Source organism: Phodopus roborovskii, unplaced genomic scaffold (genome assembly GCF_943737965.1).
Source record: "Phodopus roborovskii unplaced genomic scaffold, PHOROB, whole genome shotgun sequence".
NCBI lineage: Eukaryota > Metazoa > Chordata > Mammalia > Rodentia > Cricetidae > Phodopus > Phodopus roborovskii.
In genome coordinates this window covers 3,963,049-3,975,385 of record NW_026126447.1, presented here as the reverse complement: position 1 = coordinate 3,975,385, position 12,337 = coordinate 3,963,049, and positions in this window count along the sequence as shown.

Here is a 12,337-nt window from a genome sequence, read left to right as displayed (position 1 = left end):
TGTATTTTTGTCAGCATATGTTTTATAACTAATTTTGGATGATATAATACTAGCTTCCTTCTTAGGAGCATGCTAATAAAATTTTAAATACTCTAGCAACCAGGACAGGTATTCTAGAAGATAAGGAATATTGGAACATTTGAATGAGGACAGAACCAGGACAGCAGCCCCGCTGTGAGACACTTACTGTTAAGCCTGCAATGAAAAGGACAAAGTAGGAAATTGGTTTAGACAGTAGAGTTTCAGTATGTTCTAGGATTGGCTTTAAATTTATGCTCAATGTTTAGTATGTCTGAGTAAAGCTACCATCCTCTCTACCTGCATTCTCACCAAGCACACATAGATAATAAGTATTTATAGCTGTCCTCCTGTTAATAAAAAAGCCTGTTTTAAATGCTTATCACATTACCTAGTATATATTAAGAACTAAATAAATGGAGCCTTTTGATGCTAACTTAAATTGAGACATCTTAGCAGTTGGTTTATCTTATGTTTCTCCATTGAATGTTGCCAGACCTTTGCACTTCAAGCATTGTGTTTGGATCAGAGAAGGAAATATCAGACAAAGGCCATTTATCTTACATTGTTGAGCCAATGCAGAAGAGAAGAGTTAAGAAAATGACCTAAGGAAACCTCTCCACAGGAGATTCCTAGCAGAGTTTCATGGTCTTGTGGATGTTCAGAACACACCTCAAAGTTTAAGTTGTGAAGATTTACCTTCCTTGAATCAAAGCCATATTCTGAAACTGTTTAGCATTCACAATCCAGCTCCAGCTGTTTCCTCTTGGAGCAACTTATTCACCTTCTCCTTCTGTTATCATGATGCCCTTTGGCCCACTTTGAAGGTTTATCTGTGAGCCCGGGTCATGTCTCCTCTTTATTCTACACAATGCCTGAAAGATTTTAAATTCAATTCATTAAACATTGCAACAATAGTGATTCCAGTTATTTGAAATATCTAAAAGTTTGAATTATACTTATTGAACTTTAGTATTTACTGCAGAAATAATGCATATTCCTTCATTAATTCTTCACTTAGTACAATGGATCTCAAATTGAGCAATGATCTTTTACGTGTCATGGAATGACATAGCTGGTTACTGAGACCAGTGGATATTCATCCATCCATCTATTCAGTCAGTCACTAATGCCTTCATTCATTCATGATCCTCAGATAGAACCAAGTACCCTGGTATTTGTATAGAAGAACAGGTTTTCATAAAGACTTTATTGATTTAAACATTTCAGTGACCACAGTTTGTCATCCTGTTTCCAACCATTTCCAGCACACAGTAAATGCTTCTTACACACCTGTCAAGTAACAATGGAAATGTCATGTAAACTCTCTAGACCCTATAGTTTTTATGTCTATAATATGATAACAGTGGCAACATCAAATTCTCAGAATAAATTCAGGGATTCAATGGTAAGTTACTGGATGTTCTAAGAACTGTTAGTTACTTAAGGCAATTCTAACAAGACCACCTCTACTGGAATGGAAACATTGAAATCAAGATCAAATAATTTATTAATATATTAGTTATTATATGGATAATGTATTTGTGCTGGAAAATGTTCAAGTGCCTTAAAAATGATAGAATTATTCTGATCAAGTTCAGTATTACTTCACTATAAAGTAGAAATTTAACTAAAGAAAGGATATTTAAAATTAGATTGGAAGCATCCTCAAATGGGTGTAGAGAACCATCATTAAACTTGTAAGGAACATTTATATCTCAAAAACATTAACTGTCTGTCTCTGATTTTTGATGTGCGCCTATTCTGGAGATGGTCAAAGCCAGGTCTATTAAATTGAAGTAATAGGTGTCTCTGCTAGGGAAACTCATTTGATTTGTTCTAAGATTTATTTTTATTTTCTTGATCAGGCATGCTTTCTGCTAATTTATCTGGTCTACAGGGGAGGGTGGCTAGGCTGACATGAAATTATCCCAGTGTTCTGATTCCATTACCCTGTCTTTTGCAGATTTCTATAGTATGAATTTGGTAAACACAGACATATTTTAAAAAATGAGCATCTAACACAACCAGATATACAAGGTACCCCTTGCCTTAAATAAAGCAAGGAAATCATGTCCATGTGGACAAGCATGATGAAATAACTGAAATTTGCCCACTAAACTCGTGGTTTAGTTTTATATTCCACGGCACCTATATCTTCTTTAGTCATTTCTATTTATGCTTGTGGATGTTTTACCCAAATCTATGTAAATATATATACCACATTAATGCATTACTCACACAGCACAGAGGGGAGGAATGGTCCCTTAGAACAAGCATTATAGTTGGTTATGAGCTGTTTTGTCTATGTTGCCTATCAAACACAGGTACGCTAGAAAGGCACACTGTTCCCTTAACCAGTGTGATATATTTCTAGTTGAACATCAGTATTTTCTGTGGTTATAGTATACTTTGCTCTCACTTTTTGGTGTTAATTAAATGAAAATAAAACCATTAGAGCTAGAGAGTTTTCTCTGAGAAGGACAGAGAAGAAACATGGCTGAATTTCAGGGATTCAGAAGTAGAAGAAAAAGGTTATAAAGGTGCTATGATTTTCCTTGATTGAATTTTAAGATGTGGAGATGTCCAACTACTTATAAGAGGGGAAAAATAATTAAATTTATGTTCATCTACTATTGTGAATTTTCCATTGTTATCCAATATAGAATCAAATGAAAGAGTAAATTCAATTACAAAATAAAAAAGAAACTGAACTTAAATCATGACCCAAATAACCCTGAGTTCTACTTCTTCTGGTGTTTTTTTCAGTCTGTTTCACTCTCTCTGTGTTCAGTGAAGTATTTCTCTTATGGTTACAAGATTTATTTCATGATAGGGAATGACCTTCGGCATATGATGTTTACATGGAAATTCTCAGAGCCTGAATAAAATAGCCAGTAAAAACAAGTATGTGAAATTTTCAAGTTTCACTATAAAATTAATAATGCAAAATTTACATGATAGTTACCAAAGAAGGAAACTAACAAAACAGTCATATTTTAAAAAATGTAAATGTAATAAGAGAAAAATAGAGATTAATGCAATGAAAACGTCAGAATTTAGGGGCCTGCCTCTCATCATTCAGGGTTTAAGAAGACTACTTTTACTCTTGTTCTTTCAGATAATTTTATTTTGAGACATTTAGTCTTCTGTCAATACTCTTCTTTGATTTGTTTCATGACTATGCATGAGGTCCATTCTTCACTTTATGTTACATGTTCTTTTACCTCTAATGCCAGCTGCCAACATGGATTCCCTTTACCCGAAATCAATGAACGACTATGCCATAATAGTTGTCTTCATGATTTTCTTTGTGCTAGTCAGTTTTATCTGAGTTGTCACTTATAAATTATAAGGGAGAAAGGCTTATTTTGGTTCACATCTTCAGCTATTTCCATCTATTTCCTTGGCTCTAACAATTCACAGCCCATGGTGAGACAGAATGTCATGAAGTTATGTGAGTTTAAAAAGCTGTCTACTACAAGGCAGACAAGATTAAGACAGAAGAGAGGAAATGTGTAAGGAGATGATAGTTAAATGATGGATTATAGATAAATAGATGATAGATAGATGATAGAGTGATCACAAAATATACTAGATGTAGCATTCTTAATGCATGCATATCCTTTTATTTATTTATTTATTTATTTTTTAAAACCAAGTCCATTTAAATGAAAACAAACATTTATAGACAATATTTGGGAATTTGGGCGTCGTGCTTTCTAAACTACTTCCTGCTGGTAAGGGGCGCTGTCATGGGGCATTCCAAGAAGATGCAGAAAACCTGGCTGTAATCTGTAAGGATGCTTTGTCCAGCTGTTTTGAATGTAGGATCACCTGGTACTCTGTTTCAGGCAGTCTGGCTTTATCAAACCACATTAGTCTGGAAGGAATCCATAGCTTTTCATTTTCTGTGGAAACAAAAATAGAAATCCTTTTCCCCAGTAACTTGTCCTTGAACTTACATTTTTGAGTCAGAGCATTTTTTTAAATTTATTATTTTACATGTCGGTCAAAGTTCCCTCTCCCTCCTTCCATCCCTCCCTCCCTTTTGCCCTCTCTGCCCTCTCACATGTACCCTAACCACACTTCCCTCACATCTCCCACCCAATTCCATATGTAGGGGAATGCCATCCAGTTGGGGTCATGTAGATCTGACAGGTCATGTGAAGTAGGGACTAGGGCTTCTCTCCTGTCTCTAGGTTAAGGCAGTTATCCCTCCATGGGGGATGTGTTAGCAAGGTCCTTTTGTGCACCAGGGATACATCCTGGCTCCACTGTCTGATCCCTTAGACTGCTCAGTCCTTCTGCCTTAGACTCATGAGTCAGTCCCATGCTGGCTTACCAACTATCAGTCTGAGGGCCCGTTAGCTCCTCCTGGCTCAGGTCAGCTGTCTGTATGTGTTTCTGCCACCTGGTCTTGTCCTCTCCATCTGCATCTGGGTTCTAGTTTGACTCGGTGTTTATGTATATGGGTGTTTGCTCCTGTTTCCAACAGGCATTAGATGAGGGCTCCATGGATAAGTTAGTTGTTGATCTCACTATCCAGGAAGGGCATTTATGGTAGCCTTTCCACGGAAGCTCAAATTGTTAGTTGGCAGCAGTCTTGTAGTTCTCTAGACCTTTCTTTGTGTTCAATTTTATCTTCAAACCAATATTGGCTCCCTCTTTTATGCTCTCTCTCTCACTCTCTCTTTCTCTCTCTCTCTCTTTTGTCTTCTATTCCCAACTGGGCTCAATCTTCCTGGTCCCATGTGTTTTCCTTTCCTCTCTCTCCTTTTCTCCTACTACTTCTCTCTACATATTCTCCTTATAGACCTTAGTTCCTAAAAGTTCATAAACCTCACAACAATTACAAAGAAGCATAATTAACTAGGGCACAGTTGTTGAACATGTGTGTCTTGGAAAAATTTGATGTTCAAATATTAGCATTTCTTTTATGGGAGCATAGCTATCTCTCTGACAATTACCTTTACTTGTTGGATACAATCTCCCTTATGTACAGGAGCTATCTGAACTTTGACCTGGGTCAAGGACTATAATTGTATTATCAATTTTTGGTCACCTTACCTCAAGCAAAAGGATTTATTACAAGATGGTTTATAAAATAATAATATAGCTGTTTTAATTGCATCTTATTAGAAGCAAGAAGCAAGACAAAATAACTTATTTAAAACAGGTGAGAGCAGCTTTATCCCCATTGACACACATATTTGTTGGACTCTTGTGTAGTTGTTGTTTCTGACATCATAATGGGCATTTGAAGAAACCAGAAACAGAAAGTTACAGCTTATATATGTGATATTGTTCAAAGGTTTATGTGTTATACACTTAGTGTTGATATTGTGTATTTGAGGGGTAGTGTAAAGTTTAAGAAATGAGAAGTATTAGAAATTTCTCTTCTTACTGAGACCAAGATTTTGAGGGCTATAGTGAGATCATAGCCTAAAGTTAATTACCAGGTACTTCCTTTCTCAGGTTTTGCTTCATAGTCTTGAGGGTGGGGAAGATGCTGCTCTACCATGCCATTCTGACATGATTAACTATGCCTCCAACTATCTAACAATGTAAGTATCTAAGAAAAATTGCTTTCCTCAATCACATCCTGTATCTTTTAATGTATGAAACTAAAATATCCTTTCATTTTCTCAATAGATTTCAAGAATTTGATCTATACGTAGAAAACTGAATTATAATACAGAATGCCACACTTGAAGTTGAAGACCTTGAGTTCTCAGGATAAGATTATGGCAAATAATATATTTTGAGGTTGATTAGTATTATACTGATATGTCCTGAGAATATGTACATATTTACACAATAGAACGAAAACCTTTTCTTCTATTCTCATCTTTTCTTCCCAATGTGATAGACAGCTTAAATACATAAATTAGTTTTTCTCCATGCTCATGCATCCACTAAGCAATCGTCTGTGTTCTGCAATTAAAGAGACTTCCATCATTCCATTGTCAGAATAAATAATCTTCTAGCCTCTATGTCTATCTATTAACATTTTACATGCACATATCTCATGTAAAATTCTCCTCTCAGATAGTTAGGAAGAGCTCATCATTAACCTGTGTGGTGACACCTCTGTTGTATATCAGATCTGAGCAACAAGACTGCCAACAGCACCAAATCAATTTCCATTAAACAAAAATAAACACTTTTTTCATATTGCTCAGTATGTTTACTATTTAAAATTATTTCATTCCATAAAATTGTGCAAATTAGGTCTGGCTAAATCGACTTTATTTGTGTTGTCTTTCTAAACATCATTTTTTTACTGAGCCAACAACTTATTTTACCTACTTGTTTTAAGAATTGAAAAAAATCACAAAACTCATCATAGTCAAACTGTACCCACAACGTAGATGTGAATGTTTTGAGGTAGATGTAATATTTTACACCTCAGCTGAACATGTATCAGTGACTTACTTTCTGCCTGACACATTTCTTTTATTCCAAAGAACAAGCTAATGGGAATACCTAAAAGGGAAACAAAGATTACATCTAAGTTAGTAACTATGAACACATTCATATAATCAAATAATGCCTATAAAAGGTATAGATATTCATAAACTTTTGAAACAGTTAATATGTGTCTGTCTATTATTTCAGTAAGAAAAGATATCTGAAGTTATCACTTTTCTTTATAAAAGTCACCAGGATTAATTTTAATGTAGCTCCATCCATAACAAGATACTTGGATGACTAAAATCTGTCCTTGAATATCTCTTGCCATTAAACATCTTACCCTTTATATTATGCCTACTTTTTAACCTACTGTGTCACACCTAGCTATTTTTATTAGAGTCACATTAACTATTTGAGGTTTTACTACTGTTGTATAGGTGTTAGTCACACCTACTTGTCAGATTTTTGTATGAAAGATTTTTCGTTGAAAACACAATTATTGTATTTAATAGATTGTAAGTGGCAGTGTCACTCCAAGCCTTTATAGTCTTTCAAATCCATGTAGCTGTGTCATATAAATACTGCATGCATTTTTAATATATATGCATATACATATGATATATGCTGGTCTTTAACATTCATAATTTTACAATATGACCAGGTGGCAGAAACACATATAGACAGCTGACCTGAACAAGGAGGAACTAATGGGCCCCCAGACTGATAGCTGGGAAGCCAGCATGGGACTGACTCAGGCCCCCCTGAATATGGGTCTCAGCCAGATGGACTGAGCAGTCTAAGGGACCTCAGACAGTGGAGCCAGGATGTATACCTGGTGCACAAAAGAACCTTGCTAACATAACCCCTATGGAGGGATAACTGCCTTAACCAAGAGACAGGAGAGAAGCCCTAGTCCCTACTTCAAATGACCTGTCAGATCTACATGACCCCAACTGGATGGCATTGCCCTATATATGGAATTGGGGTGGGGGGATGGGAGGGGAGTGTGGTTAGGGTACATGTGAGAGGGCAGAGAGGGTAAAAGGGAGGGAGGAAGGGAGGGAGCAAGAGAGGGAGGAAGGGAGGGAGGGAGTAGGGAGAGGGAACTGGGATCGACATGTAAAATAATAAATTAAAAAAAAAAAAAGAAAAAAGAAATGTGCTTAATAGCCCAGAAATCCAGGAAACATTCCTAGTCCTAGCAAAAATCATATCTTTAAACTAAAATTTTTTCATGCCAATAGCTGTTCATGGGTTAGGATAAACAAAGATTTCTAGGATGTTATAATAAAAAAGAAACCCATCAATCTGATATAGAAAAAGCACCTCTGAAACTCAAGTGAACCTCATAAATAATGACAAAAGCCTGAGTACCTTCTCTTTGAAACTACGGACCGGGTGATGATGTTCACTCACTCCACTCTTACCAACAGTACATTCAAAGCTCCAAATGTTGATCTTTTTAGTAACAATGAAAGGCACATACATTTGAAAAGGTAGCAATCTCTTTGCAGAAAATTTTGCATGTTGTATAGTGGAGTACATTTATCTACAGGAAGTAAATTTATCAAACAAAACCAGCATACACAGCATTCACAATAAGTCTTATTCTTACACCCTACAAGAGAAATGATGTAAATAATTAAAAACAGAATTTATGAGGAGGATCCCAGATAAGACTCCTGGAAATAGTAGAGAGAGTGCCTGAACTGGCATACCCCTATAATCAAATTGACGAATACACCAACTATCATTATAGAGATTTTATTCGGTAACTGATGGAACCAGATGCAGAAAACCACCAAGCCAAATAACTATGGAAAGAAAATGAATCAATGGGACTTAACAAAATATAATGGGGCCTGCTAGCCTGGGAGCTGCAGGCATGTCTACTCTACCCCAACAGACCAAACAACCAAGAGTCTGCTGACATTTCAGTGCTAGTCATGCCTCCACCCACCAGGAGTGTGAGAATCTCAGTCCAGCCTCCTACACCCACAATGAGAAATATCAGAGTACTGGACCTGCTTCTACCCACTGGAAGAGAACATTGGACCCATACCCACTGGGAGAGGAAGAGACCCTGTCTACACCCACTGCAAGAAGAGATGGGAAGATGACAATACAAGAATATATTCAACAACAGAAAATCCAATATGACATCATCAGAGTCTAGGGACTCCACAACAGCAAGACCAGAACATCTCAATAGAGATGAAGCAAAAGAGAATGACATTTAGACACATCAGAGAAATCATCCACAATGATCAGACTTTGAAGATCATCCATGGATGGCCTCACACTCCCTATGTAGCAGAAAGAGGATGGGAAAAGGGGTTGGTCAGTAGGGCAGAGGAGAGGAAGGAGACATGTAAATCAAGCTTGATTCTAATTTAAATTTAAAAAATCCAAAAACATAGTATAAAAACCTTTCTTTTGCTGGAGCCCCTTTGAAAAGGATGTAAGAAAGGTTCTTAAATTGAAAAAAAATATTTGAAACTCAGAATACTGAACACAGGGGAAGAAAATATTCACAACTATTTAAAATATATTTCAAAATTCTCACAAATAAAATTTAAAATGAATAAGTTAATATTATAAAATATCAAATTTAATTCACAATACACTACCCCATCTGTACTGTCAGAATTACTCCACCAGAGGTATCAACAAAGCTAGAGACAACTTCAGATCAGAATGGAGGGAATCTGGATTCTTTGTCCACTGATAGTGGACATATAACCCCCAAAAGCGTATAAATCCCTAAAAATTTGGTAGTTTCTCAAAAACTACATTTGAGACACATCATACTAGAGATAAGAAAATATTTGCTTATATAACATCATCGTTTAAAGTAATTTTGCATTGGTCTTACAATCAATTGTATAAAAATGCTGGCAACAATAATGAATGAACTATTAAAATATGTTGTATAGCCTTACCCTGAAATATTACTCAACAAGAAAAATGAATAACTATAAGGAAATAAAAAAGCATCAGAGTCCATTTTATAGGAAATCGACTAAGCAATGAAAACCATATATAAGCTACATAATAATGATTTAATTTACCTAACATCAAAATATATCATATTTTAGACCCCTTGTCTTTCAAAAGGAGAAGTGGGGAAGAGAAGAACATGTGGGAACAGGAAGCCTGAGTTGGGGAACTAATAGATGAGAGCAAAACAAAATAAAACAAAACAAAAAGAAATGAAGAGAGAGATACAATAATAGAGGGAGCCTTTAGCCACTACATGTTTTAAGAGAAAACACACTCTAGAAAAATGTTCAGAGACCTAGAAGGATGACCCCAACTAAAATCTGAGAAATGGTAGAGAAGCTACCTAAAATCCCCTTTCCTGATAATGAGATTGATAACTAACTTATATGCCATCCTAGAACCTTCATGTAGTTGTAGCAGTGGAAACAGAAGCAGACACCCACAGCTAAACACTGAGCCAAACTCCTGAAATCCAGTTGTAGAGAGGGAGGAGTGATAAGAAAAATGGTCAAGACAAGGCTACAGGAAACCACAGAGACAGCTGACCTGAACAAGAGGGAGCTCATGGTCCCCCAGACTAATATCTGGGAAACCAGAATTGGACCAACTCAGACCTCATGAGTATGGGTCTCAAGTAGATGGCCTGGGAAGTCTAAGGGACCTCTGACAGTACAACCAGGATTTATCCTTGGTGCACAAAACGACTTTGGGAGCACCTTCCCCATGGAGGGATATTCCCTTAGCCTAGAGGCATAGGGAGAGCCTAGTCCCTACTCCAAATGACTTGACAGATTTTGATGATCCCTCCTGGAAGGTATCACCCTCCCTGTGTAGTGAGTAAGATGGGATGGGAGGGGGATTCAGGGTGCATGGGAGGAAAGGAGAGGAAACTGAGATAGATATGGAAAATAAGAAAAATTACACACACACACTATATATTGCACTTGTGATGTGTGATCATTGAACAAAAAATGTTGCAATTAGGGAAAGTACATAAAGTGTATTATAAATTGATTTATTGGTATTATGTTTTATAGCCATATCTAAACCCAAGTTGGAGGAAGAAGTGATCATATTTCATTATATTCGTGTATGAATTCTCAAAACGTTAAAAACATTAAAATCATTGTATATGCTATTGTTTTAGGATGAGGATAAATTCGACAAGTATTTCACAGTTTTATATTTGAAAAAAAATGTATCCAAAATCAGTGTCCCTTGGCATACTTGTAATATAATGAGATTAAAGAATGTGATCTGTATGGATGTGGATCATTTGGGTCCATCACAGAAGGGGAAAGGAACAAGATCTTCTGAGCATATGGAGAATGGTGTGGGGGGGCAGTTAGTAGAGAGGGAACTAGGAGAAAGTGAGGGGGGAGGAGAGGAAAGCACATGGAACTATGAAGACTGAGTCAGGGGAGAAATAGACGAGATAAAAGACAAAGAGAGAGAAAGACAGAGACAGAGGCAGAGAGACATAGACCATTAAAAATAGAGCCTGTATAGGTTTGAAGAGAAAACTGAACCTAGAAAAATGCCCAGAGTTCTACAAGACAGACACCAACTAACAACTTGAACAATGGTGGAAAAGTCCTTCCCTGATAATGAGATCGACGACTAACTTACCCACCATCATGGAACCCTCATTTAGTAGTTAATGGAAACAGAAGCAGACACCTTCAACTAAACACTGAGCTGAACTGGATTCCAGATGCAGAGAGGGAAGATAAGACCAGGCTGCTGAAAAACATAGAGACAGCTGAACTGAACAAGGAGGAGCTAATGGGCCACGAGACTGTAAGCTGGGAATACAGCATGGGATGGTCTCAGTCCCCCTGAAAATGAGTGTCAGGTAGAAGGCCTGAGCAGCCTAAGGGACCTCAGACAGTGGAACCAGGATATATTCCTGGTGCACAAAAGGACTTTGGGGGTATATCCTCCATGGAGGGATACTGCCTTAACCTAGAGACAGAAGAGAAGTCCTAGTCCCTACTCCAAATGACTTGACAGATTTAGATGACCCCTCTGGGAGGGCATCACCCTACAAGTGGAGTGGGTGGGAAATGGGAGGGGAAGGTGTTCAGGGTGCATGAGAGGGTGGGAGAGAGAAAAATGGAAAGAGGGAGGGAGAGTGAACTGGGATCGATATGTAAAATAAATAAATAAATAGATAGATAGATAAATAAATAAATAATGTGACCTATGTTCACTTAAGCTATGGGAAGCTAGCCTGGCTGAACAAATTAAAGAAGGTTCCACTGTAATGCTCAAACTACATAGCTGGAGATGCAAATACCCTGAAGAGCAACAGAGGTTTCTATTTTTCCGAATGATCAGACTTACTTTTTATGTTTCTAGTTTAATTTTACACAGGGCAGCATTTGAGGTTACAAATAATACTTGTTTATTTGTATTTCCAAAGTCCTGTTAGTTTATAGGAACATGTACCATTTGCCTAAGCAGTGGAAACATTTTGAGTGATATTTCTGTTTGGACCATGTTCAATGGGTCCATGTTTATGCATTATTTATTTATTTCTGGATCATAGTCTCTGACCAGACAGTCTAATAATATTGGCAGTCTAGGTTTAATCACATCCCTGTGGTATGGCTAAAATAAGCAGATCCTTGAACTGCCAGTTTTAAGCATCAATATATTTAATGGAGAGAATGATTTTAATTAAAAGTAAAGGGTATGTTTGATTTAGAGATTCCTAGTGATCAAAATAAGACAGTTGACAAAAGTGTACTAAAGTGTACATTGCATTTCATTTGACTGTTGCTCTAGGCCTCAGATGATCAGATATGGCAATAGAATTTTGGACAGAAACAGAGCAAATGGAAGTGAAGAAGATTTGTACAGACACTATGAGGACTCTGGATATTCCATTAGGTAA